This window comes from Theropithecus gelada, chromosome 3 (genome assembly GCF_003255815.1).
Source record: "Theropithecus gelada isolate Dixy chromosome 3, Tgel_1.0, whole genome shotgun sequence".
NCBI classification, from domain to species: domain Eukaryota; kingdom Metazoa; phylum Chordata; class Mammalia; order Primates; family Cercopithecidae; genus Theropithecus; species Theropithecus gelada.
The window spans coordinates 135,466,831-135,492,728 of record NC_037670.1 but is presented as its reverse complement, the minus strand read 5'-3'; the positions used below and the strand labels follow the sequence as shown (position 1 = coordinate 135,492,728).

General features: G+C 34.0%; 2 protein-coding genes and 1 pseudogene across 9 annotated transcripts in view; 2 read left to right on the top strand and 1 right to left on the bottom strand.

Moving 5' to 3' along the window:
• Positions 1-25,898, top strand: part of IMMP2L (inner mitochondrial membrane peptidase subunit 2) — an 879,518-nt gene that overhangs the window by 422,175 nt on the left and 431,445 nt on the right. The gene's annotated exons all lie outside the window — the stretch shown is intronic.
• The window catches only part of LRRN3 (leucine rich repeat neuronal 3), a 33,833-nt gene that overhangs the window by 5,390 nt on the left and 2,545 nt on the right, over positions 1-25,898 (bottom strand). The window contains exons 2-3 of one of the 3 annotated variants that reach the window (XM_025379238.1): positions 22,017-22,123; positions 19,212-19,293 (exon numbers count right to left, since the gene is read on the bottom strand). The exons of 1 other annotated variant lie outside the window; for it this stretch is intronic. The gene's annotated coding sequence lies outside the window, so the exon portion shown is untranslated. The remainder of the gene's footprint in view (positions 1-19,211; positions 19,294-22,016; positions 22,124-25,898) is intronic. One more of the 3 variants, XM_025379237.1, reaches the window with a different exon arrangement.
• LOC112621994 lies at positions 9,940-10,016 on the top strand (annotated as a pseudogene).

The following is a 25,898-nucleotide window of genomic DNA, read 5'->3' as shown; positions in this document are numbered from 1 at the left end:
ACTCAAATGTCTATCAATGACAGACTCGATTAAGAAAATGTGGCACATATACACCATGGAATACTATGCAGCCATAAAAAAAGATGAGTTCATGTCCTTTGTAGGGACGTGGATGCAGTTGGAAACCATCATTCTCAGCAAACTATCGCAAGAACAGAAAACCAAACACCGCATGTTCTCACTCATAGGTGGGAATTAAACAATGAGAACACTTGGACACAGGAAGGGGAATATCACACACCGGGGCCTGTCGTGGGGTGGGGAGACGGGGGAGGGATAGCATTAGGAGATATACCTAATGTAAATGATGACTTAATGGGGGCAGCACACCAACATGGCACATGTATACATATGTAAGAAACCTGCACGTTGTGCACATATACCCTAGAACTTAAAGTATAATAAAAAAAAATTATGTTTGTATTTAATTAGAAAGTGTTTTCTTATTTCATCATTTACATAGCCATATGCTAGAAACAACCACATTTTGAATTAGATTTATTCTGAAAGCTTTTGAAAGTGAGGGTATTTATAGTGGTGAGCATATTCAAATGTTGTTTCTCCTGGTCTGTAGGAAGCAATAGTATGGGAAACACAATAGAGAATATAGAAATTTATCCTTTCTTTAGCATAATATTGACTTTTCCTTATGTCTGTGGAAATGAATATATTTCACTAATATACTATTTAGTATGGGTTGTTTCCAGGATAATAAGTAAGTAATAATTGTATCTTCTTAGTGCTTTATAGTTTTCAAAGCCTTTTCTTATTCATTATTAATTTAATATTAATGAACTTGTGAGATAGGTTGGTGATGTACTTTAATCTCCATTTTTTAATGTAAGATTGTTGAGACCCATCTGCCTGATACCACACAACAAATAAATGGTGGGGTGGGATTAAAACCTAGTTTAGGCCGTTAAAATCAAACAATTGTAATAATTCTCATATCTTATATATCCAATTCCTGTGGACACTTATAATTTGAGATTTCTTTACTGTGAAAATACCAATTGTTTCTTGGTATAATTATATGTGGAAGCTTTTATGAATAAAGCTACTTTTCCTTAGTAAGGAGATCTTCATTCTTTGTCTGTTTTTCATCATTTATGAAATACTGATTCAACACCTACTTTTTGGCAGGCATTATCGTAGACACTGGAAAGTCAGCAATAAATAAGATAAAATACCTACTCACCAAGTTTTCAGTGATCAAAGGAGTAAATAGCTAAGGCCAATGATGCATAGTAGATTTGATTTACAATAAAAACGTGTGCAATGCTCTGTGGATGTACAAAGGAAAGAATGCTTAATTCTGTTCCTCCAAAAGGAGCAACATGAATGTTCTATGGTCTTTTTTGATACTTATACAAAATCAACTGGGGTCTAATGAGGACATGTGGATAAGAAGATTTAAAATCCACTGTCTTTTAGATGAGTTTTTATAATGCTAAAGCTTAAGAACAAAGTGTGCCTTCTTCTTTGCACCTCATGTGTATTACAAAGACTACAGAGTCTGAGGAAAAGAAACATTTTGATACTTAAGTTGAAAAATTGGTGAAGGAAAAAATTGCCATGGGTACATTAAAACCTAGTTTTTCCTTTTCTTTTATAGCAAATTACTAGCTAAGTTCATTTATATAAAGAACTTAAATTCTATTCTCCCATTATCTGACTTCATATTCCCTTGTAAGACTTGATCTTTCTTCAGTTCTAATTGAAAGTTCCATATCCCGAAGGTATTGTTGGATTACACTAACTGCATCCCTATAAAAGACTGTTCTGTTTTCCTTGGGAAATATTTCTTTTCCAGTTTTTCGAAATGAATTATTTGACTTTATATGACAACTTTCAGGAAATGGATAATGGTAACTATTTAGAATAGTTTAATGAATGATATCCTTAAAAACTGATGTTAATGAGAAATTGATTTAAGGAAAGAAAAGAAAATTTGTTTTGCATTAAGAAACGTGGGCCAGGTTTAGTGGATGATTTTGTAACTGGGGACAGGATACCTCACTTTCTGGTACCTCAGATTATTGATCTCTATAATTTAGAAATTTGGCTGCATGAACTCTAAGATTCTTTCACATTCCAAATTTATGTTGTACTATTCTGTGAACATCAAAGATTTTTTTCCAAAGGTGTCTAACAATTGAATGTGTGTAAACTCACTTATCTGAATTTAACCTTTGTGTTTTTTTAATTTATTACAAGTTTATATTCAATACTCTAGTCCCATGCCATTAACAAATTAGAATCAGTGAATTTTAGTCATTATGGGGCTTTTAATAAAGACTATTAAATTAGTTACCTGCCATTATTTCTATTTTATCTTTTTATCTACACAGTAGTAAACAAACGAGAGAGTTACTTTAGTCATTAAATTAAGGCAAACTGGAAGTAAATTGCCTCGATTAGAGCACTTGATCTGAATTCAGATGTGAATTCAAATTCCTTCATTTTGCCTCTAAAGCTCAGTCTTAACCACTAAGTTCTACTTTCTGTCAAATGTTTATTTTTAAAATAGCACTACACATCTTGATATCTTTTCAGAAAGGTGTTTCCTCCAACTGTATGGGTGTACTGCCTTTTGTGTTATTGTTGTCAGGTGTTTCTCTTCCTTTGATAATAAAGTTTTACTCAGACAAAATTATAAGGCAGTTGAATATTGTGGAAGGAATAAAATAAAAACTGTTTTCTAAGCCTAGTTTTGCTATGTGAGAGTAATCACATTGCTCTCTGAATGTTAGTTTCTCACAAAATGTGCACTAAATTTTCACTGTTGTTTTCAAGTTGATGTTAATGTCCTGTGAAACTGTAGAGATTTTGCATGGGGTTGCCATTATAAAGAAATTTGTTTATTAGAGAAAAATTATTTTTGTTATTGTTCAAAATTTATGTAGTAAAATGTATGTCATGTCCACCCATATATTTAATGGATGCTATCTTTTAGAGTGTTTTTAGAGTGGATTCTGATATTTTCAGATTCTCAAATCTGATATTTTGAGATTTTCAAACTGGCAAAGATCCTTATCCTTATTATTATTATTATTATTATTACAGAAATAGCTATAGATTTTTTTTAACAGAGGGGCAATTTGGTATTATTTTATGTCCTTGTCATGTTTAAGAACTTTTATTTTTACCCAGCAAGCATTAATGCAGATCATAAACGAATCATGTGCTGTTTCCATTCCTCATGATATAGGGCTCAGATGGTCCTTTAGATGACAATAAAGGCCATGTAATAAAGTTCTCTCAGAGAAACCAATAGTAACTTAAATAGCACAGTTTTCTCTCCTGAGTCTCAAAATATGCTTTGGGCAGATTTGAGAGAATCTTGGATGTTTTATCTTTTTTCTTCTCTTGTTTTTAGAATTTGAGGCTTGTGCTACATGGGGATAGTTTTCTTTAAACAATAATTCCGGCCAGGTGCGGTGGCTCATGCCTGTAATCCCAGCACTTTGGGAGGCTAAGGTGGGTGGATCACCTAAGGCCAGGAGTTTGAGACCAGCCTGGCCAACATAGTGAAACCCAGTCTCTAGTAAAAATACAAAAATTAGCCAGGTGTGGTGGTGCACATCTCTAGTCCCAGATACTCGGGAGGCTGAGGCATGAGAATTGCTTGAACCTGGAAGGCGGCGGCTGCAGTGAGCCCAGCTTGCGCCAGCTACACTCTAGCCTGAGCGACAGAGTGTGAGTCTGTCTAAAATACATACATATATATAAAATAATTGCAAATATGTCACCCTAATACATCAAATTTATGGAATCTAGTTATAGTACAGCTATAATTTAGGAAGGGTAGTTTACAGTATAGAAATCTCTCTTTATAATTTTCTTTTACAGAGCGGGGAATGAAATCTTAATCACAGGAGTATTTCACATTTGGGTAGTCATTTCTGTGTACTCATAAATTACCAGCTTGTCATGATACTGTCATTTTTTATTATGAAAATTCTGATTTGTTATTTTTAATTATTGATTTTGCTCAACTGAGTACTTCATTAATAGCAATATTTGTGAAGTTAACTTTTGTACATGATTAGTAAAACAAATGATAATTTTAAGCCGTAACTTGTCTCTTGATGCTTATAATTTTTCTTATAAGCATCACTCCGTATATTGGGGAATTCTAATTTACAATATGGCATAACAGTACATTATTCAATATTGTTTGAGAGCCAATGGATTTTGATTGCCTGATTTGCTTTTTTAACTTTTCTTCTATGATTACCTTGTTATTTAGCATTTATGCAGTCCCAAGTGTAGGTCTCTCTGGGAAAAGCACTCATTTATTCACTATCCTTAATAATCACTCATCTTAGATTGAAGTATAATCATCTTGTTTTCCAAGTTGGGAAATAGTGATGGAAAATTTGCTTCAAGTTATAATTAAACTAGAGATCTCTATTTGGGTGATGCCTCTCTGTTAAGTTACCGCACTTTAACAGTAGGGTATTGTATAAATATGCAGACCTGGGAGTTAGTAGGAGACCTTGTGACCTTTAGTGACTTCGTTTCGAAAATAAAAATTATCTTCAAATTCTATTATTATATAATTTTTGTAGTAACCTTAAATATTCTCAAAACGGTTTCAATATATTTATTTTCTTTTTTGGTTGGGGTGGGGGGAGTTGAGATAGAGTCTCGCCCTGTTGCCCAGGCTGGAGTGCAATGGCACAATCTTGGCTCACTCACTGCACCCTCCACCTCCTGGGTTCAAATGATTCTCCTGCCTCAGCCTCCCGAGTAGCTGGGATTACAGGCACCTGCCACCACGCCCAGCGAATTTTTGTATTTTTAGTAGAGATGGGGTTTTACAATGTTGGCCAGGCTGGTCTCCATCTCCTGACCTCATGATCTGCCCTCCTTGAACTCCCAAAGTGCTGAGATTACAGATGTGAGCCACTGCACCCAGCCAATATATTTCTTTGTGCAAACTTAACACAGTGTACTTGGATGGATACTGATAGGATTTACTCAGATATTTTATGATATTTTTAGGTTTTCATGTTTATTCACGTTTTATGTGTCTCAAACTAGGGCACAGAGATAGACAACGTGCTAATTTCACTGGCATCAGAAATAGTCTATAAAAAGATTCTTAGGACCTGTACAAATTCATGAAACTTTTGAAGAACTTGAAAAATTTGTATGTCAGGAGTAATTTATTTATGCTTGTAAGAGAAATCATTGTTTTCCTGGCAAAAATGTGTGTGTATGTATGTGTGTGTGTAGATTTGTGTGTATGTGTACGCTGAGAGACTTCAGTTCTGTTCAGAAAATTTTGAATGTGATTGACTAAATTTATGCATTAAATTTTCCCATTTTGTCCAGTCTTTATTTCTATCAATAGATGTTTTGAGGGATTTAATTAGACCTTAATTTGTATTTTACAATTTCACATAAATTGAGAGGAAAAGTCTGCCCAATTGAGAGGAAAAGTCTGCCCAAATATGCTTTCCTTATTCTCTTGACAGTTTTGGTCTCTAAAAGCTCATTCTTGTCATTTAGTTACAGTTTATTTGAGAAGCTAGTGCAGAGTATGACTGGTAAATGATGTCATCCTTTTATCTTCGAAGGAATTTCCAAAGATGTGGAGATTTCCCTGCTTGAATGATAGGAGAAAGACTTATATTGTGCCTCACAGTACAGTGGTTTGGGAAATGTGTGTCTCATGTAGACCCACTTCCAATTATCCTGCATTTCAGATGAAAACATTTGGGGTAATTATCCAATTTAAACCATTTTTAAGTCATGTTTTTAATTGGAAGATAGCCAACTATCCTGTCTTTGAAGTCTCCATTCTTTATGTCACATGAAGACTGTCCATCTCCCTGGTATAGTTAAAATAAAAGAAAGAAATGAAGTGATTGCAGCTTGAGTTGGTTTTATGAACAGACACGAGTATGCTGCCTTATGCTCTGTGATCTTGCAAGCACTACTCTCTAGGGCCTTTTACATGGGAGGACATGATAGGCATGTATACAAAAAAAAAAGAAAAAAAAAGGACTATTCTATATTGATTGCCACAAGTAAATGCTTTTATCAATCTCAGGAGGGATGGTTTCTGAAGCATAGATATGTTGTAAAAGAATGGCAGCAAAAAGGTTTTCATCTCATTTGTATTCCTTGATTAAGTTTGACAGAATAGAAAGTCATTGGTTTGTAAAGAAGATAAGGAAACCTGTGGACAAGAGTCCAATGACATAGTATAGATAGAGAATGAAGAACATTTTAGTTACAATATTATTACAGAAATCTTAAAATTATGTTTTGGAGAGGAACATTCCTCTGAAGGAACTCAGAGTAGAATCTTTCTGGGTAGTTCACTTTCTATTCTGCATATAATAAAGTATTGGTTCTCATTGCTATTAAATAAAACAACACTAATATCAGTGTTTTACGTTTTTACTAAGAATTGGGAAGATAAAACGTGTCAGAAGAAAGGAAATAAAACGAGCTCCTTCAGTTTGAAAGAATTTTTTTCAAATGCAGTAAACGAGAGACTAAATTATAGCACCACATTTTCGAGTGTGCTGGTGTCAGCTGATGCCTGCCATGAGTTCAGAGATGGATGATGCTTTTCTGTTACTATATCTAAGGGAGATGATAATAGCAATGTGGTCTGTATTTTTAGTTCCTTATTATAAGCATGGTATTGTCTATTTTCTTTTTAAAAGTGTGTCAGATTTCCCTCATGCTCTATGGTTTGTTTCCTGCTTAACTTCTTGACAATCTGCTTAAAACAACATTGGCATATTTGTGTCCAGAGGATACAAAAATGTTTTAAAAATAGAACAGCAAACATTCCACCGTAAGCTTTGAAAAAACTTCCTGAATTATGGTTTTGAGTTTCAACCAAGACGTGGAGGCTATATTTATGGCTGTGTGCATGTTTGTGCATCTTTTTGTGAGTGGAAATTCATTACTGTACAGGACATGAGCTCTTTCCCTAACACTTGTGTTGAACGGTTAATGTGAGATGGTGGCACTCTGAAGTACAAAGTAACAGACAGAATTAAAGTTCCTGATTCATGCTAGGTCAGTGAAGCTTTGTTTTTATTTCCTGTGTGGAAATAAAAGGCACTATATGTAGGTTAAAGTTTTGCATTTCCAGGGCCAGGAGTGGTGGCTCACGCCTGTAATCCCAGCACTTTGGGAGGCCAAGTCAGGCGGATTACCTGAGGTCAGGAGTTTGAGACCAGTCAACATGGCGAAACCCAGTCTCTGCTAAAAATACCCCGTCTCTGCTAAAAATACAAAAAGTAGCTGAGTGTGGTGGCATGCGCCTGTAAACCCAGCTACTTGGGAGGCTGAGACGGGAGAATCACTGGAACCCAGGATGCAGAGGTTGCAGTGAGCCAAGATTGCACCATTGCACTCCAGCCTGGGCAACAGAGCAAGACTCCATCTCAAAAATAAATAAATAAATAAATAAATAAATAAAGTTTTGCATTTTCTTTTTCCTGTCACCTAACTTAAAGGCATGTATTTTTTCTTTTTCAGAGAAAAGGTCTCCTTTTGTCACCCAGGATGGAGTGCAGTCACTTAACTTTATAGAAGCCTCACAATAGCTCTCTACTTGAAGTTAATTATGTAGGACTACTTTATGTAGATGACCTTGCAAAATTTTATTGCCTACAACCCCCTGGAATTCATTTAAAATTACTATTGACGCAGGGGGACATGAGTTGAATCACATTATTTCTGTTCATAATGGACTTTATGGTAAATTATTCTTTAATGTGTTTACAATATTTGACTACTGTAGCATTTAAGAACTAGTCTATACCAGGTTATGAACATTTGGGAAATATGAGATCCCCCAAAAAAGTGACATGATAAAAGAAATACATTTTGCCTTATGTGTTGAATAGAGAAGGCTAAAGTTAAGGGGGGAAGTAAAAATACTAAATTTTTTTTTTTTTTTTTAAATGGAAAGCAGTACAATTTGTGATGCATACCAAATTTTAATTTTGTGTTAATGGACAATATAGGCCCTTGGTAACATTACCTTTCTTTTTTTTTTCCAACTGCTACCCATGAAGAGCATAGGCAGTATGCCCACTTAAGTGTCTTTTTGCAAGATTATACATGACTAGAGCCCCAAAGAGAGTTCTAAATCTTAATGGAGAAAAAGAGTTCTTTAAAAACAAGGTTGTAAATTTGCATTCATTTCCCTCTTAGAAGCCTGGTGTTCATCTCATATATGGATTAGGTGAAAGCTAAGTGACAAATCACCTGTTTGGGAAAATTTTTTAGTAGATAAACTCTCTCCAGATAATTTAGGATTATGTTTCAGACTATCAGTTTAGGCTCAGAAAAGCGAATGGTTTTATATTATGTTATAGCAGCTTCACAGGGTAGGATTTAATACATTTTTATGGATAAAATGAATAGTGTTTGATTATTGGATCTGAGTTAGGAGAAGAAATTTTCCCTTCACAGTCACATGGTTTAAGATCTGGAATCCCTTAAATTTGATCTGGGACATTCACCTAACTTTACTGTTCCAATATGCCAAGACAAAATTATTTTGTGAAGGAAAGTTATTTAATTTACAACTTAATGTCTGTTGCAGAAATATTTCACATTGCTCAATCAAGAATTACTCAACATTAATTTCATATATGTAGAAACATTCTTTGAACTTTAAGTTATTTGTATTCTATACTTGTGTTTTGATATTTATACTTATGTTTTTATATATTTTCCTTAAGATAGTTATGTAGTGAAGTTTATACTAAACCATTTTGGGCTTGGAGCTCAACATCCAAACCAAGAAAGGAATAAAACTTTTTTGTGATTTCTGTTAATTATAATTCATGACACTGGTTAGTAAGATATAATCTATATTTGTGATCATTCCTGGTATTGTTTATGTTTTCTTGGAAGATAATATATTATTTCAGTGAATAAAAGCTATTCTAAATATATGAGAAAAATAATTAAACTGTCACAATAATGGATATGGACTTGAAAAATACTAGTTTTGAGGTTTTCTTTAATGACTGATTCCTTTCAATTGTATGGAGAAACAGAGATTTGAATAAGAATATCATTTTCCCTAGTGATGTCTTTATGTCTAATATCCATGAACAGATAGGATCTTTGATGCTTTACTTATCTTTGCATATTTTAGTATAGTTCAGATCCTAAATACTTTTAGGAGTCTCGGTCTGTCGCCTAGGCTGGAGTGCAATGGCATGTTCTCAGCTCACTGCAACCTCCACCTCCTGGGTTCAAGCGATTCTCCTGCCTCAGCCTCCTGAGTAGCTTGGACTACAGAACCATCATGCTCCGCTAATTTTTGTAATTTTAATAGACACAGGGTTTCACCATATTGGTCAGGCCAGTTTTGAACTCCTGACCTTGTGATTCGCCCACCTCGGCCTCCCAAAGTGCTAGAATTACAGGCATGAGCCACTGCGCCTGGCCCCTGAAGACTTTTTAAGGGCCCTTTCCATTAACTTCAGTTTTCCATCATATAACAATAGCAACAAACAATAAAAACAGCAATAGTAGTCACAGTCATAATGTGCTATAATGTACAAATTCAGTTGAATTTTCATATATGACCTTACTTGATTCCCCTAACAATCCTGTCAGCATGTTCAGTTATACCCACTTTACAGGTGATGACTCAGAGAGATTTCATGAGGTGGTCAAAGTTGGAGGGCCATATCAGTGATGGCTCCTGAACTCTGTCCTAGGTCCCCGACTCCATTTTCAGTCCTCTTCCTATGAGCTCTGTGTAATAAAGCTTTGTGTTATAGAGATATATGTACTTGATTGCCCCCTTACTAGTTGTTAATGAAACACCTTCATGTCTAGACCTATGTCTTACTCACTGCGTAAGCCTATACAATGCTGACTTGTCTTCTTTGCACAGTGAAATTAAATGATACTTTCTTTTAAAACTTAATTAAGATGCTTTTGTAGTTCATAAGCATGATGATTGAGTTTTCTTGCTCTTGTATGAGATGTGCCTCCCTCAAACCTTAGAAAACTGACTTGAAAAAAAAACTTAATTATGGAAGAAAAGTTAATAGTTAATCATGTAGCTGTCAATGAACATGTTAAATTGTACTGAAAATGTTTTACACATTTTAGAAGTTTGTTCTTTAATTTGGTCTTTAATTCTTCTTGGTAATACCTTATTTATGAACCATCTTTCTTAAAATAACCCGTGAAGTCACTCTCACCATGTTGTTTTCTTTATGGATCATTTAAGACTGCTATAAATTATTTGCTTTTTCTTTTTTGCTTACTTCCCATCACCTCCACTAGAATGTTAGCTATATTAAAGTTGTTTCCTGTTTTGTTCAGAGCTATATATCTCCAGTGCCTAGCCTAGAATATTGCCTGGCATTGTAGTTCAATAAATATCTACTGAATGAATGAATATCAGTTGCTTTTAATTACAAATTTCCATCTTCTTATACGTTTAAACAAATTTGCTGTACAAGGGACTCATTTGTGACCCTTATTTTGCTGGTGAATGCTGAATTGACTCATGTGGTTTGTATGCATGAACTATTTAGTGATGATATAAACTTGGCAAACAAAAATAAATATGTGTGTTTTTTTTTTAAATTCAGGAGATTACAAAAGTGTAACAAAACCCACTTGAAAATAGTAGTATGTTTAGAAGGGTATAATTAAATCTGTGATTGTTTAAAAAGAATCATAAAAATTCTTCTAATCCAATGTCTACTCTCATTATATCTTGAATAAATCCGTTGTGAGGAAACTAATAGAGATACGTATGTTTTGTTTGTATATCTTTTTGTACTTGAGATATGGTTTTCAATTGATTTTTATAGATTACATCTCTAGTAATAGCACAGTGTAGTGGGGGTATAAGATATACAGATTAGTTTCTTAAAATTTGTGACATTTGTATTTGGAGAATATAGAAAATCATGTAATTTAAGTTATAATATATTCTTAATGACTGGAAGTGCCACAGACTTCCAGAATTAATGTAAAAAGCTGTATCAACAACAAAAAGAGCAATAATAAACATTAATATAATTGAGTGTTAAGTACTGAGAAAAGTCCTCGAGAAAATTGGTTTGGTGTGGCTGCAGGCCAGACTATGCTTGTTGCCAGCTGATAGTGATCAAATGGAATACATCAACAATCTGTGAGGTTTGTGTCTCCAAACCTAGACTGGGGTTAAGAATCTGCACTAGAAAGTGACACTTACAGAAGACAGTGTGCTGTATTCTGTAAATAAAAATAAAAAACAGTATTGTAAAGAAAGCCATATATACTTTGCTAAGGAAAAGTTTATGCAAATCAAGACAATATCTCAATATCTGCTGCAAATAGAGACTGGGAAATATTTTTGGTGCAAAATTTCAGCAGAAGAACTCAAAGTCTATTCAGCACACATGAAACTAGTAAAATTTACTTAAAAGTTTAAGCTTTGCATGCTAGATTCTATAATATTATCTGCAGAATTGGAAATACTATAGCATGACCCAGAGTTTTGAAATGGACAGCCAAATGTTGCAAATAAATCTTTGGGAGTTTATTATTAGCCAACAAAATTATTGCTCACTAGATCCGAAATAACAAATCTGTGGCCTTGACATTTAATCAGAGCATGAGACGCATCTATTGAATTTCATATTTGAGATTATTACTTTACTAGAGCCCCAATTAAAGCATGTAGATTCTAAAATTCTGTTCAGATAAGGTAAAATACAGAATGCTTGTTACACATGCACAGAATCTTTTTATTCATTGCTTTCATGTTCCATTGCCCCTTCTTCAACATGCTTATTTTGAGTTTTTACTAAACAGAAATGACTTTAATATAAGTATACAAAGAACTACCCAGAATTTCTTTTTAGAGACAAAGGAGGTAGGAGGTTGAATCTGCCCATATTCCCCTGTGACTGATCAGTTGAGTATAAACTATTTACAATAGAATGTTGAAAGGAATTTTCTACCTGCTGTAGGGCTGGCATTGTAATATAAGGCAATTTTACATGCCCATATAATTTAAATTATTAGACTTTATATAAAAACTTTCCTTCAAAGTCTGTCTAAAAAGAAAGAAAAAATGGGAGAGGAAAGAGAGAAGGAAGAAGGGAGGGGAGGAGAGACAGAGGGAAAGGGGAAAGAAGGAAGTTTCTGAATCTCTCCTATCTATCTTTTTCACATTCTAGTGAGAGAAATTCTAAGTATTGTCTATTCATGAGCATCTGCAAATCACATTGCAGCTTAACTGTCTCTCCTCTGATTTAATAGAAACTTTGATTGTTTTCTAGGATTTATATCCAGAGTAATTGTTTTTGCATTTTAATATAGAAAGAAGTAGATTGAATAAATGCATAACATATTAGAAATGCTATTAAGCAAATGATTCTATGTGGTACTATCGAATGAATGTTTTTCTTTACTCTTCTAAACAAAACACACATTTCTCCAATTATTTTTAAATTGAGAACAGTGGAAAAGAAATCTATTTGTGTGTTGATTTTTTTTTTTTTTTTTTTTTTTAGTATGATTAAATGGTACAGCAGAAGTTTTATACAGTATAGTCAGGTACTTTTCCCTGCAAGATCTGTAAGGACAGTTTTTATCTGCATCCTAGATATACAGTATTTTCACACACCGAGACTTTAATTCCTGTTATCTTAATGTTATTTATAAGTCCCTCGCATCTCTTAGCAGCCATACTTCATCAACTCTTGCTATATTTGAGTCTCTGCCTCAAAATAGCGAGCCTTTATCTCAAGCCTCGGGTGGTGAGAAGTTCATGAGAAGTTTCCACATGGCAAAAATGGTGATGGTACAAGACATATCTGTTTTTCATTTTATTTGTGTGTTTTTAATTGGACTGTTTTTCTTAGAGAGTTTCTCAAAACCAGTGAGTTTCTAGAGAGAAGAGATTTCTATTATTTCAAGGGATGATAGTTAAGATCCTTCAAAAAAGTTGACCTTCCCACATCAGACCAACATCTGTAGAGTTTGAACAGTTGTCAAACTTGCCCTTAAATAAGGAGAACAATGACTTGAGCTTTAATTGTTCCACATTCAGGGCTTTAAATGTTCCAGATACTTTGCCTCTTCTCTTAGTTCCCAGTTAAGAAGTAAGTAGGTAAGGGATGAGTATTCCTCCCATTTTATTTAGCGTGTAGGTGCTAATTTGTCTGCTCTAATGTGCACCAATGTTGGTATTATATGTTCTAAGGTCCTCTGCTGTATCCTTGGAAACAGACTATGTTATGTGTTGCTGTGAGATTACAAATATGTTTCTAAGAAAATTAGCTGCCTATTATTTGTACTTGCTCTTGTTTCTGATTCAGAAAAATAAGCTTGCCCTTGCTGGTGCATTAAGAATTGAGGTGTTGTGTATTCCTGGGAGTGTCACTCATAGATTTGATACATACATCAGTGGAGTTAAACTGGCTAAAAGAGCTGTCAATGATAAAAAGTGGGGATGCTATAAAATGCAATGGCCCTATCACATTCATGTGACTCAGGCAATCTTCGTCTATTTCTTTTATATTTTTATGGATTTTTTTTCTTTTCACCATTTGCATAAATTGGTAGTACACGTAATATAAATGCAAACAACAGAGAGCAAGCCCATTTTTAAAGCTATGAGAAAATAGACCTGTCAGGAGATTTGTTCAATTCAGGGTGGGAGGAACAATAAAAATACATGCTGTATTTGTTTCTTAGAAAGTACTCTAAGGGTGTTTTCCCCCCAGCCAACTAAATTGCATGTGGCAGTTGCTACAGCAACCCATTTTTGTGATTTGCAGAATAAGGGAGCAAACCAGATGTCAATTGTCAGTAGGTTTTTGTTGTCATGGAAGACGTGAATGTATGTAGTGTCATTTGGTCAGTTTATGTACTGTTGTGGTGTATTGTTCTCATCTGCTATTTTCAACATGCTGTCATGAATTAGTATTCCTTTCTTTGGATGCATAATTTCTGAGTTTCTGAGTTTTATACATGATGTTAACTGAAATAACTAGATGTCAGATTCACAGAATGTTGTTGCAAAATGAAGGTTATTTGACATCTGTTTTGTAAGTTTTTCAGCCTATTGACATAAGAATTCTTTATTTCATGAAGAAGACTCAAATTAATTTTTAAAGGGCACTTCAAAGATTTTGTGTTATTTTATTTGAAAATACATATTTGCAATCTACAGAGTTAAGAATATATTATTGTCTCAATGAGATCGTTAGTAAGAAAGTAGGAAATAGCTCTGGACTGGGAGCTTCTGAAAGTCTGTGGTCATGCCTCTGCTGTCTGTATTCTGGCAAGTAGATTCACATTTTAGTCCCAAATCACTTGTAAGAGCTATTATATCTGGAACTCCCCATCTCTTCTTTTTATTTTTCTTCCTCTTTTGTGTGAGGGACTGTCCCCTTTTCTCTGCTTTTCCTGTCTTCCCCACTGTTCTAGAAGCCATGACCCTCTCATTCTAAATAGATTTTGCCCTCCTTCCAATGGGATGAGAGCCTGGGTATTTGTACGCATATTTTTAATTTGATAAGAAGTGTTGCTTACAGCTTATTGTGAATACATTAACATCTCATTGCTTGTGGCAAGTCCTCCACACTTTTCATCCCTACTATTAATTTTCCTTTTCTTCACATTTAAAAATTTTTCTTTAGCATTTGTTCTAAAAAACCCCGAATCAAAAAGACTAGATAGGGGGATTAATGATGAGACTTTTCTATTATTTAGCATGATTTAAAATTATTGCTGGCAACCATACTAAGTAGTTTCACATACAATATCCCCTCAGCCTTTTAAAAAATTGATATCAGCTTCAATATGGTATTAGTTACTAAAGTGACATCGTATCAAAATATATAAACATGGAGCATTAACAACAGAAGTGAGAACAATTTCTAGAACAAAATGTAGAGTTTGGTAAATCTAAAGCAGATAACAAAAGAAATTGTTTCATTCTTTACAATAAATTTATACTGTGGATTACAGAACTAAACATTTACAGGAAAATGGGACACAGAGGGAGTGGGAGAAAGAAAATCATATGACTTTTGTCTCTCCTGTACCTGGAGTTTCATCATTTCCAACTCTGCAAAATTGGCTCAAGATGTGAATAGTAAAGGCGTATGTATGTGCATGCATGCATGAATGAAGGCATCCTCCAGCAAATTTGCCTTTCAAAAAAGTTGCCTGAATATAGGCCCAAACTCAGAGATATGAAGAGTGTTAACCTGGGGAAGTGAAAATGAAAATGTAGCTTTTCCCCCACATGCATATTACAGGAGTATCACTTTTCAGTGTTCTCATTTTGTTTCACACTTAACCCCAAGATTTCTTGAATTGAGAATTCAAATGCCTTATTTTGCTCTCTGGTACTCTCAAAATGGTGTTCAATAGAAGTAGCCTAGTCATTAAGGGATCAGGCATGGACTCTCATTCTTTCTCTGCTGCAGCCATTGTTTCCTCATCTACTGAAAGGTGAGTGATGATAGTATCTACTTCAAAGGGATGTTGTAAAAATTAAATAAAATAATGCATTAAAAGTTCATAGTACAAAAAAGTTCTTCTGCACCAGACACATACAAAGTGGTTACTAAATGTTAATCACTCTCATATTAAGAAGTCATCATATGGATAAGAACTCATTAGAATTTGCTGTAACTTAAACTTATAGGTGAAAATATTGGAACAGGAGAAATGGCAGAGCAAAATAAAACTACTTAAATGCCATTTTGCTCTAATTATCATAAAAGATTGTAGAATTTTGCTTGCCTAGTAGATATTTTTCTGGTTATTTCTATGAAAATAATTCTAAAAATGTATCATGCTATTTACCATGTTAGTTATATGACATGTCTTAGAAGAAGAAAAAGTCCTTGGAAAGCAGGTGCAAATCAGTGTGGCTAGACTTAGTTAATTATTTATAAACTGGTAAAAACTATTAGTAGTTGTCAAATATTAAAAAAAATCCAGTATTGGTCTGTGTGTGAAAGTATAAACGTATGCATGTATGCTTGTTGGCAATGGAATAGATAGAGATAAAGAAGTACAATTATAACTATAAATCTGCAGAAATGCTAATACAGGTTTTTTGAGTTGTTATTACTTGAGATATGGTTACATTTTGTAGGAAACAAAGTCTAATATATATTGTTAAAATTTAACAACATTCATTAGTACTCACACAAAGTTCTAATTAGAGTAAAAATAAGAGAGAAATGAAAACTGTGAAGTCACTATGATAAATGGACACTGTAGTCTTAAAAAAGACCATGTTATTGTCAGCAATGTTTAAATTTTAGCAACTCGGGGACTTGAGTGCTGGTTGTCCTATACAACGGGGTTTTAATTAACATTTAAAAAAATAAGTTTACAATGAGATTTATGATTTCAATGATTGTAATTATTTTATACATGTTATAAAGTCTTTTATGGCCCTAGCAAAGAGAATTAGTGAAGAATGGTTTCAGAACTTTTTAAATTTGAGATGGAATGTCCCAGAGTAGTGGAAGTTTCTAATAGAATAGCACGAAGAAGCTGGATTATTCTATTTATTTTTTAGATAGGTATGAAACTTCAAACTTGCTATTTCTATGGTTTCCATTCTTTCATTATACTTGTGGACCTCCACTTAGTAATTTTTCTGTCTTTCTTTTATTTGACTGATTTAAACAAAACAAAACAACTCTTCAGCTAAAATCACTTTAGGTCACAAATTCAAAACTCCAGACTTGAGTAATTAACATGCTTGATGCAAAGCAGCAGCAACACATTACTGTCAATAAAATAACAATCTAAAGAGACATCTTGAAAACTGACTGGATGACAGTGAATTGTGCTTCTGCTAAACTCCAGCAGCTAAGAGGTTCCACAAATATGGGCCCTTCACAGAGAAGACACTGCTGAGTTTATAGGGTTGAGTTTGAGAACTTTTGGTGATCGTGATGCATTAAAAAAAAAGAATGATTTGACAGGAGCATATGGTCCAAACTTTTTAAAACTGTGATTGTAGTCAATGTGCTATGAAATACCCACTGGGCAAGGATTGAGTCACCTGGTTTGGGTTCTAATTATGTCTTTAAGTCACTTAACAAGTGACCTAAAATCTGTAACATCTGTCTCAATATAGGGATTCTGTTATATTCTGACTCATTTTGTTTTAAAAGAAATTGACGGGCAGTGTAGAGTTTACTCATTAATCATATTGGTGGCAGTTTCTGGGTGACCCTCATTTGAGTTCCATATGGAATGAGATATAGTGTATGAAAATTGGAGTTCATGAACATGTGGGCAGAAGAGGTTTGTCCATTTTTGGTAGGTGTTTCTCCTAAGGATACATAACCTAGTACCCTAGAGATATCACCTGACTGCCAAGAAATGACTGTGGATGGTATACCTTTTTAGATTAGGGACAGTAGAGATAGGAACTATGTTTACCACAGCCTTTCATTATTACATATTAACTGAGGTCATTTACTTTGAATGTCCCAGTCAGATCCCTTAAAATCAAACCCCTAACTCATTTAGCTATACCCTCTTCTCAGTCTTCTCAGGAAAGATACAAGACAATATACCTATTTAACCTGTTATTTTTCTTGTATATTTCTCAGGAATTATACAAGACAGTATACCTATTGTACCTGTTGTACCTATATATATTCTGTATTAATTCAAGCAATTGATTGTCTCAAGTAATTTTTTTTTTCACTAAATCTAAAACAAAAATGGTTAGACAGTGGACAAAGAGAAAAGCCTTGAATCTTTACCCAATAATTCTGTAACTTTGTGCAGAAAATAAATATGGATTCTTAGGTGTTATTCTTACAGATTCTGAGATCACACATTAAAAGTACCCAAGTGAGTTTGGTAGTACATCATCACAGATACAAATATATGATTCTACTTGCTGTATCATATAGACATTATTCCTTATCAGTATGCCAAGGTTCTGTTCAATGACTAGGGATGTATCTATATCATGGTCGTTGATTAAATGACCATGAGATGAAATGTCTAAATGAATAAGTGGTAAGATATTATCTTAGAATATTTCTTCTTTCAAAGACATAAAAGTCTCTATCAAGTAAAATCCAGAGCAGCACATTGCTTAAAAACTAAATATGATGATGTGAAAAGAAAGCATCATGCTTAAATGGGGTTGAGAATTTGGTATACTACTAGCAGGGGTGGAGGCAGAATGTGGTGATCAAGGAGGAGGAGTTACCATTCTGGACAGGAAAAACTCTTCATGGGAGAATTTTAAACTTATAAATGTTCATCATCTTTACAAAATATAGAAAGATATTTAAAAGTTTTCAAATATTTTCAAATCTGGTGAGCAATATTCAGGGTCGAAAGAATAAGGTTAAAACATTGTTATACTTGTTCAATTTGCAAGATATTTATGATCAAGAAAACTTTCCTTATTTCATTAGTGATTTCCATTCCCTAAGAAATGATAAAGATCTTAGATGTTCATAAATCCTCCTGGAATTCAACCATGATATTTTTACATACATTACACTTCTAAAATTACACAGATTAATAAGAATGTTTAAGTAGAAAATCCACAAGTAATACTTCTAGATTAGTTGAATTATATTGTGTTCATTATCATTATATTATTTATGAAATAATATTATGCTAATCAGGTTGTACCATGTGGTAAAACTGTAAAGTTTGATGCATTTATTATGTTTATTTTAAATCTATATATGTTATAAATATTTTAATATATTATATATTTTTTTATTATATATAAAGTTTGAGCATATTATTATATATATACTCCTGATCTTGGCTGAGTTTCAAACTGTAGAAAGAGCCTGTTGTTAGATGCTTCTGCATAAAAAGTCAAATGCTTCTCTAAGGATTAAAATATTATGCTTATTCTAAGAAACCTGTGATAAGGCATTGGGTACAGTGTACACTGCTTGGGTGATGGGTGCACCAAAACCTCAGAAATCACCTCTAAATAATTTATTTATGTAACCAGACACCATCTGTTTCCCAAAAACCTATTGAAATTAAAAAAAAAAAGAGAAATATATGCTAAAGAAGACACAATAACATGGGCTTCAGAGTCAGACATTCAGGATTCAAATCAGGACCTTTCCACTGAGCGAAGGTGGGCAAATGCTTCTCCATTTCAAGCCTCAGTTCCCTCATGGAACCAAAGTGAAATGAGAGGAGGTGAACAAAGAGCTTACCCAGGTTCCAGGCTGTGGAGCATGTTAAATAAATGTTGCCCAACATCTTCCTCTTCTTTCTCTTTCTCCTCCTCTTCCTTGTCTTTGTTGTATATAAGAAGTAGCAGGAAAAAAACCCCAAAAGTTTAATTTAAAATTATACATGTCCTTCTTTATTTCTTATATGTTAAGTTATTCATGATTCACAGTACTTTAACCTTTTATCACCTCAAAATTGAATTTATTTTTTCAGTTGTCTAATTGCTTATAATTTCAAAAAAAATCTTCATTTTGAACAGAAAATATATGTTGATGTGAGCTCTCTAAACTCCATTTTTAATCACTGGAGGAATCCTCAACAACATTTTTGCTTTAATTTTACATTCAGATTTTGTTTCGTAGAACAGTCAAGTCGAAGGACTCCCCTGATAGTCTTTTCAGGAGGTGACACAGCAAGAAATGCTGAAGTTTTACAAACAGCTAGTACAGAACGCTTCTACTAAAGTTTTAGGTTTGGCTCAGCATCCTCAGTTTGAAAAGCAAGTTACAGCTTTCATCAGTTAACCTTGCAGGGCTAGAAGCTTATGCATACTGAGGAAGATTGATGAATTTCATTGAAAATTGATGCTCATAGTAGCAATGAAATTGTATTCAGACTATTTTCATGTTCATCATTTAAAAGAGAATGCATGAGGGGGAAAAAGTGTCCAAAATTTGGAACTAGATACAAGGACACCTTATTATAAATAATGAAATTTGAGGCCAACGAGCTAAGTTTTGCATTTTTCTTTCGTGTCACTTATACTGTATGACCTCAGGTAAAGAAGTATGTTGACTTCTACTTGATGGAAAAATGATGAGAGAGGAAGCTCTAAGCTGCCGGTTCACAGGTCTGGCTGTGAACTGAACTGCAAAAAATCATTTTAGTTAATCTAGTGGATCGCGAAACTCAAATATAAATAAGTAAAGCATCACTCCTTTCTCAGAAAAGAAGAATCCTACAAAGATATAATATTCTAGTATGAGCAGAATGCATGATATGAAACTATAAACGGAGTTTTTGTATTTTGATAGAGAATCTGACTCTTGGAAGGCGATATAAACTAGCTATATTTAGGCAGTACCAACGGGAGGCAGTGTTGCCTCATGTACAAAGGCATGTTCTTGAGAGCTAACTGACTTAGGTTCCTTTTCCTGTTCTTCATTAGTTATGACAAGTTACTTCTCTAAGCCTTATTTTTCACGTTGGTAAAATGGGTTAAACATAGTGCTTCCATAGTACGGTTGTTATGACGATTAAATGAGAAAATGTATGTTAAGTGCTTAGCACAATGTTTGGCACGGAAAATGTTTGTATGTTGTAAACGAGATCTGCCAGTATTACTACCATTCCTTTAGCCAGTAAAGGACTGTCTAAGAGAGATGATGTGGTTTGAATGTATAAGGTCTCTGCTTATATTAATTTATGTCATAACATTTGTTTTAATTCTTCATTACTTTGATTATTTTGCCCAACAGCAGCATATTATGGTATAATTTATAGCCTAAATGTAAAAATGAGACTTTGATATTTACATAAATTTTGCTTCCTCATTAAAAAGTAATTGATTAAGGAAATGGTGGTTTGGAAAATGCCTCACTGATTTTAAAAAGTTAGCTGAACATCACCTTATGACACTCTTTAAACAACTGTAGTGTTTGTGTAAAAAATATGTGGGTAATAAATGACAATACGAGGAACAAATACAAACTATGTGTTTGGTAAGTGAGTCAGTTCAGCTAGTCACACAACAAATTGACTTGGATGAAGTTTATATCTTATAATGGCATTTTATATATTTTTCATTCAAGAATGACTATGAATAGAGCTTTCAAAGTTTATATGTTCTTAGAGTATGTTTATCTTTCATATATGGCAGTCACCTTGTTTTGCTCTTTCCATTCTATTCTGTTGCACTTTCTTTTCAGTGCTATAGCATTGTGACCTAGACTCAATTCTCTCTTCACTTGCTGTATCTTTTTTGTTCTCAATGCCTTGGGCACCTGCAGTGTAAGGCCATTAACACCTTGGCCTTTGTAGAAATCAAAATATCTGTATAGATATATATTGAAATTATTTCCTGCAACTATTGAAATTTCAATAAAAGTCATTGTGGTTCCACATATTCTACAGATGTTGAATACTTTTTGTAGAACATGTTCAGTGTTTGGTATTTCTGAGTGACTGAGTTTTGATAAAAATAGAATTAAACTTAGACCCCATTAAAAGTCCATATTTCGGAGGCATATAAATATAGCGATACAGTAAACAGTCTAATGACATAAAAATCAACATGACTTGTATGTTTGAAAAATATGTCTGTTTTTAACATTTATTTTTTTCCTTAAGAAAGGTAAGCTGCAAGTTAGTTGACAATGTTACTTAAATGCTTTGATCTCTCAACATTATGAGACTATAAATTATAGAACAAATGTTACCCCAGGGAATGAATCCACTAAAATATTTGCCTTTATTTCATTGTAGTCGTTATTAATTTGATAATTTTTGAAAAAAGTTATAAGTCCAAATCAAACCTGTTTACCACAGTGAAAACGAAGTCTCTTAAATGTCTTCTATAGTTAAAATATCTACTATTATTCATGTCACTTGTAAGTGTTGTGAGTCCCGAGCTTCACCTTTGGGGCCTTAATCCCGGGAGAACACATTCTGCCATTCCTCAAGTCCTGTTTTGTACCAATTGGGAAACAGTGCCTCTTCCATTGTTCCTCAGGGAATTAGATCCCAGGAGCTTCAGGAAATAGAGAATGTTGCCTATTGATGCTAACCTTTAACTGATTCAGTGGGCCTTTTTTATGCAGACATGCAAAAAGTGGTGATGTTTAAACTCCTTCCCTGAGTAGAATAGCTGATTATCTGTGGAATGCTTCACTTCCTGGAAGTAAAGTGTGAAATAACAAACTTTAGAATATGTTTCAAAGGGATTTTTATTCATTTCAAGGTCTGTATGACTTTTGACAGACAAAATCTCCCCTAGAAAGGGCTCACAGAATAATGTATGTAAGTTTACTGGCATTTTGACTTTAATAGTTTACAAATATACCAGTTTACTTTCAAATTAACTAATATTTTTATCTTATTTAGTGTGTCATTTTCTCCCCAAGACAAACCAGAAAGGAGATGCTAAAGAAGTTGCTTTTATGTTGACACTTGATCCATTGGGGGTTCTTAAGTGACTTTGGAGACTTTGTTCGTAATTTTTAGTAACCTGGAAAATCCCTAAATAATTTACTCATCTCATTTTATCCAGTTTTTGAGACCTTTGCCAAGTATCTGTTTATCAAAGTGCTAATGCTGTCAGACAAACATATGGATGAGTAGGTAGAACAACATACAGTCTTTTTCTCCAAGAATAGATGTGGGTTGTGTGGGTTTTTTTTTTTGGTTTGTTTTTTTGTTTTTTTTTTTTAAATTTAACTCAGGCATAGCAATGGCTGTGATTTAAGAAATAAAGATTTTAATTTGCAAAAATCTATCCAGATATGGTGTGGCATGGTACAAAAACATAGTTGTTGGAAGGGTAAGATCTAGAGTGGAAGTTCAATAAAAAGGGAACTGACATTTATTACTAACTTCAGAAATGCCAGGGACCAGTGCTACACCCATCTTTTCTTCTACTCTCTGGAGTCAGAGACCCTTGCACCTCAACATGTTAGCAAGTCTCTAACCTCACAGAACCTCATTCTCCTGTCTTAAAGATGTTCATCATCATCATATCTACCCTACTTCACCAGATCGTTGTGAGGAGCAAAGTAATTGTTGAAAAATAGCTCTGTAAATGGTAGAGCTTTAAACAAATATTCACAATTACTGTGTTTATATTTTGTATCCTTCTCACAAGTTGAGTCAATTAATTACTATTATGTTAAGCAAAATTTGGAGAGCACATTTAAAAACAGAGAAATTTGCCCAAAAGAAAAGAAGAGGATTGTGATACTAAGGAGATGTCATTGCCTACTGGAGCTCCCACTCTGACTCTAGAAATCAGAAAGTAAGTTGGGATGGAGTAGGGGAGGGAGAGAAGGAGAGGGATTGCTATCCTGATGTTTATTGTTTTCCAATGAGATGTATAAGCTAAGCATGGATCCTGAGAATGGACACTGTATGTAAAAAAATAAGGCACATGTTAAGTGCTTTAAATTATTTATAGTGAACCCAAGTAAAAACAGATGTGGAGAGGCTCCTCAGAATTCTTGGAAAACCTTAAAACTTATAGTGGATGATCAATAGCTGAGTCTCTGTAAGTGAAGGATAGTGGCATTATTATTATTAACATGTTTTAAAAACAGGGCAAAACTCTAATTTTTATGACTCTTTACAGAATATAGTAAACCACATTCAAAAGATGAATTACGGTTTTGAAATATTTGGGTGTTATGTACTTAATAAATCATTGCTGCTTCTGTTATTGAATATTGGCTTTTGCTTTTAGAATGCTTGATTATCTGAATAAACATATCTCTTTTTTGCACATATCTGTGAGTCTGGGGGGATTTTTTTCAGATAGTTTTTTGAGAAAACATTATATTTGAAAGACTAAGGAGGCAGAATTTTAATGGAATGCTGGAGGAAGTATTGTAAGGAGTTCTAACCTGGGCCTCTCCAATCAATAGCTGGGTGAATACAAAGTACAGTATATTACATTATAACGATTTCAAACCCTTTCAGCCTCAGTTTTTTTCACCTACCAAATGAACATATTAGACTAGTTACTACTGTCTCTTTCAATTAAAAAAATTCTATTCTATGAAAGCATGTCTCCCTTCTATATTCCCATATACTGAAGCTGTGTAATGTGTTTTTATTAATGGCACCATAGATAATTCTTCCCTTATTATGGCCTAAAGATGAACTAACATAATAGAAAGCAGGTGTATACAAACTTGACAATTATGCAAATATAGTAGATAGCCCTGTAGGTACTGTACTTCTTCAGAAAGATTTGAGATGGGCATTAAGTCTTCCTTGTTAATCCTGTATTTAATGACCTCTAAATAGCATCTATTGAGACCTTCAATTCCTTTCAACAAGTTAGAAAAACATTCTGATTTATCTCTCTTCCTTTTTCCCATCCTCTGGCACCAGCTACTGTCTTTATATTAGAATTTGACTTCCTTTCCTTTCACATTGTGGCTAAAGAAATAATTGTTATCATGTTTTACTAGTGACTTCGTAGCTGTCTAATAAGACATCACTTTTTCAGAAGGAGAGGGGAGGAATTCCCTGAGCAGGAGCTATGTTCAGTTGTTACACAGTGAAGCTTTCCTAAGTACTCATTGCATAGCCAATATCAGACAGCTTTATCTTTGATAGCACGGACAAGATGTACTGATGTTTTGCCTAGAGTTTACCTGATTTATTTAGTTTCATGTGCCAAACAATGATACATAAGTAGTTAAACTCTCAGAACCAGGTCTACATGGAACATTTTAGTGGGCTGTACGCATGTCTAGTGTTTCTTCAGACTAGCTGGAGCCACATTATTTTAAATCATTTTAGAGGAGCATCCTTATTGAGACTAGAAGTAAGAACTCATTTTTTAGCCTGCTATTAGCTTTCTTTTAATGATCTCCTTTAGATTCACCAACAGATACCTCACCTATGCCCATTTTCAGGGGCTGCTAATTAAGTAATAACCTTTAACTTAGGTAAGTTTTTTTTTTTTTTTTTTAAACTCAGTTTATAAAGCTTTCTGATCAAGTTAGGTTGTAATAAATACCAAGTGCCATGTTACTTAGGAATGTTACACCCAAAAAAATTCAGACTGGGGAGGAGGAGTGAAACATCAAACCCATCATATGGCAAAAGCAAAAGATGTTAAAAAGAAAAAAAAAAAGAACAAAGAAACAGTGAAATATAGTTAGTGCATCATAAGTTGATCACCTTTTTCATAGATCACTAAATTACTGGCCTAGAAGTCTGGTAGCACTGTTTATTCAGCCATTAATAACAAGAACAACCACCTCCAAATAAAAAATTCCACCTACTCATCAGCATTCTAACTCAGCATGTTGCCTGTGACAAGCGACACCCTGAAAAAAATGGTCCTTTGAAGCTTGTCTTGCCAGGAAGCTGCTATTTCTGGTATAGTTACATGATTTGGGGAGACTATGGTTAAGTCTTCCAGGCATACACATATGTCCATCATCTGGCATTTGTAGTGCTGATCAAATCACCAAACTCACTGGCACACACTGAGTGACAACACTGAGGGCCTGGAGTGTTGGTATTTCTCAGACTCAAGTGGGCACATTACTGATCTCTGTAATCCACAAAATATGTATGTGAGCTTTACTATGGTTAAACAGTGAATCCACTGTTCTTAGGTGTCATCGATTGCAATTTTAAAATAAGGCGGGTTAGATTTAAGAATGTGTGTCTGGCATGCAAACTTTCCCTGGAAAAGGTCTAAGAAAAACTGAAATCAATACTGCAATGCTACATTATATGGGAGTTTGAAATCAGAGGGTTGAGTATCTACTTCTTTTCCTCTTGGTTAGGAACTTAGGAGGTACCTCAGAATATCAGATCTGGTCTGTTTCAAAAGCAGCACTTTTAATAAATAGCAGAAAAGCAAATAAAACACCTTTTCCTTTTTGTAATAAATCATTTTGTTTTTTTTATAGATTGCATGTGGCGTTTGAGGCAGA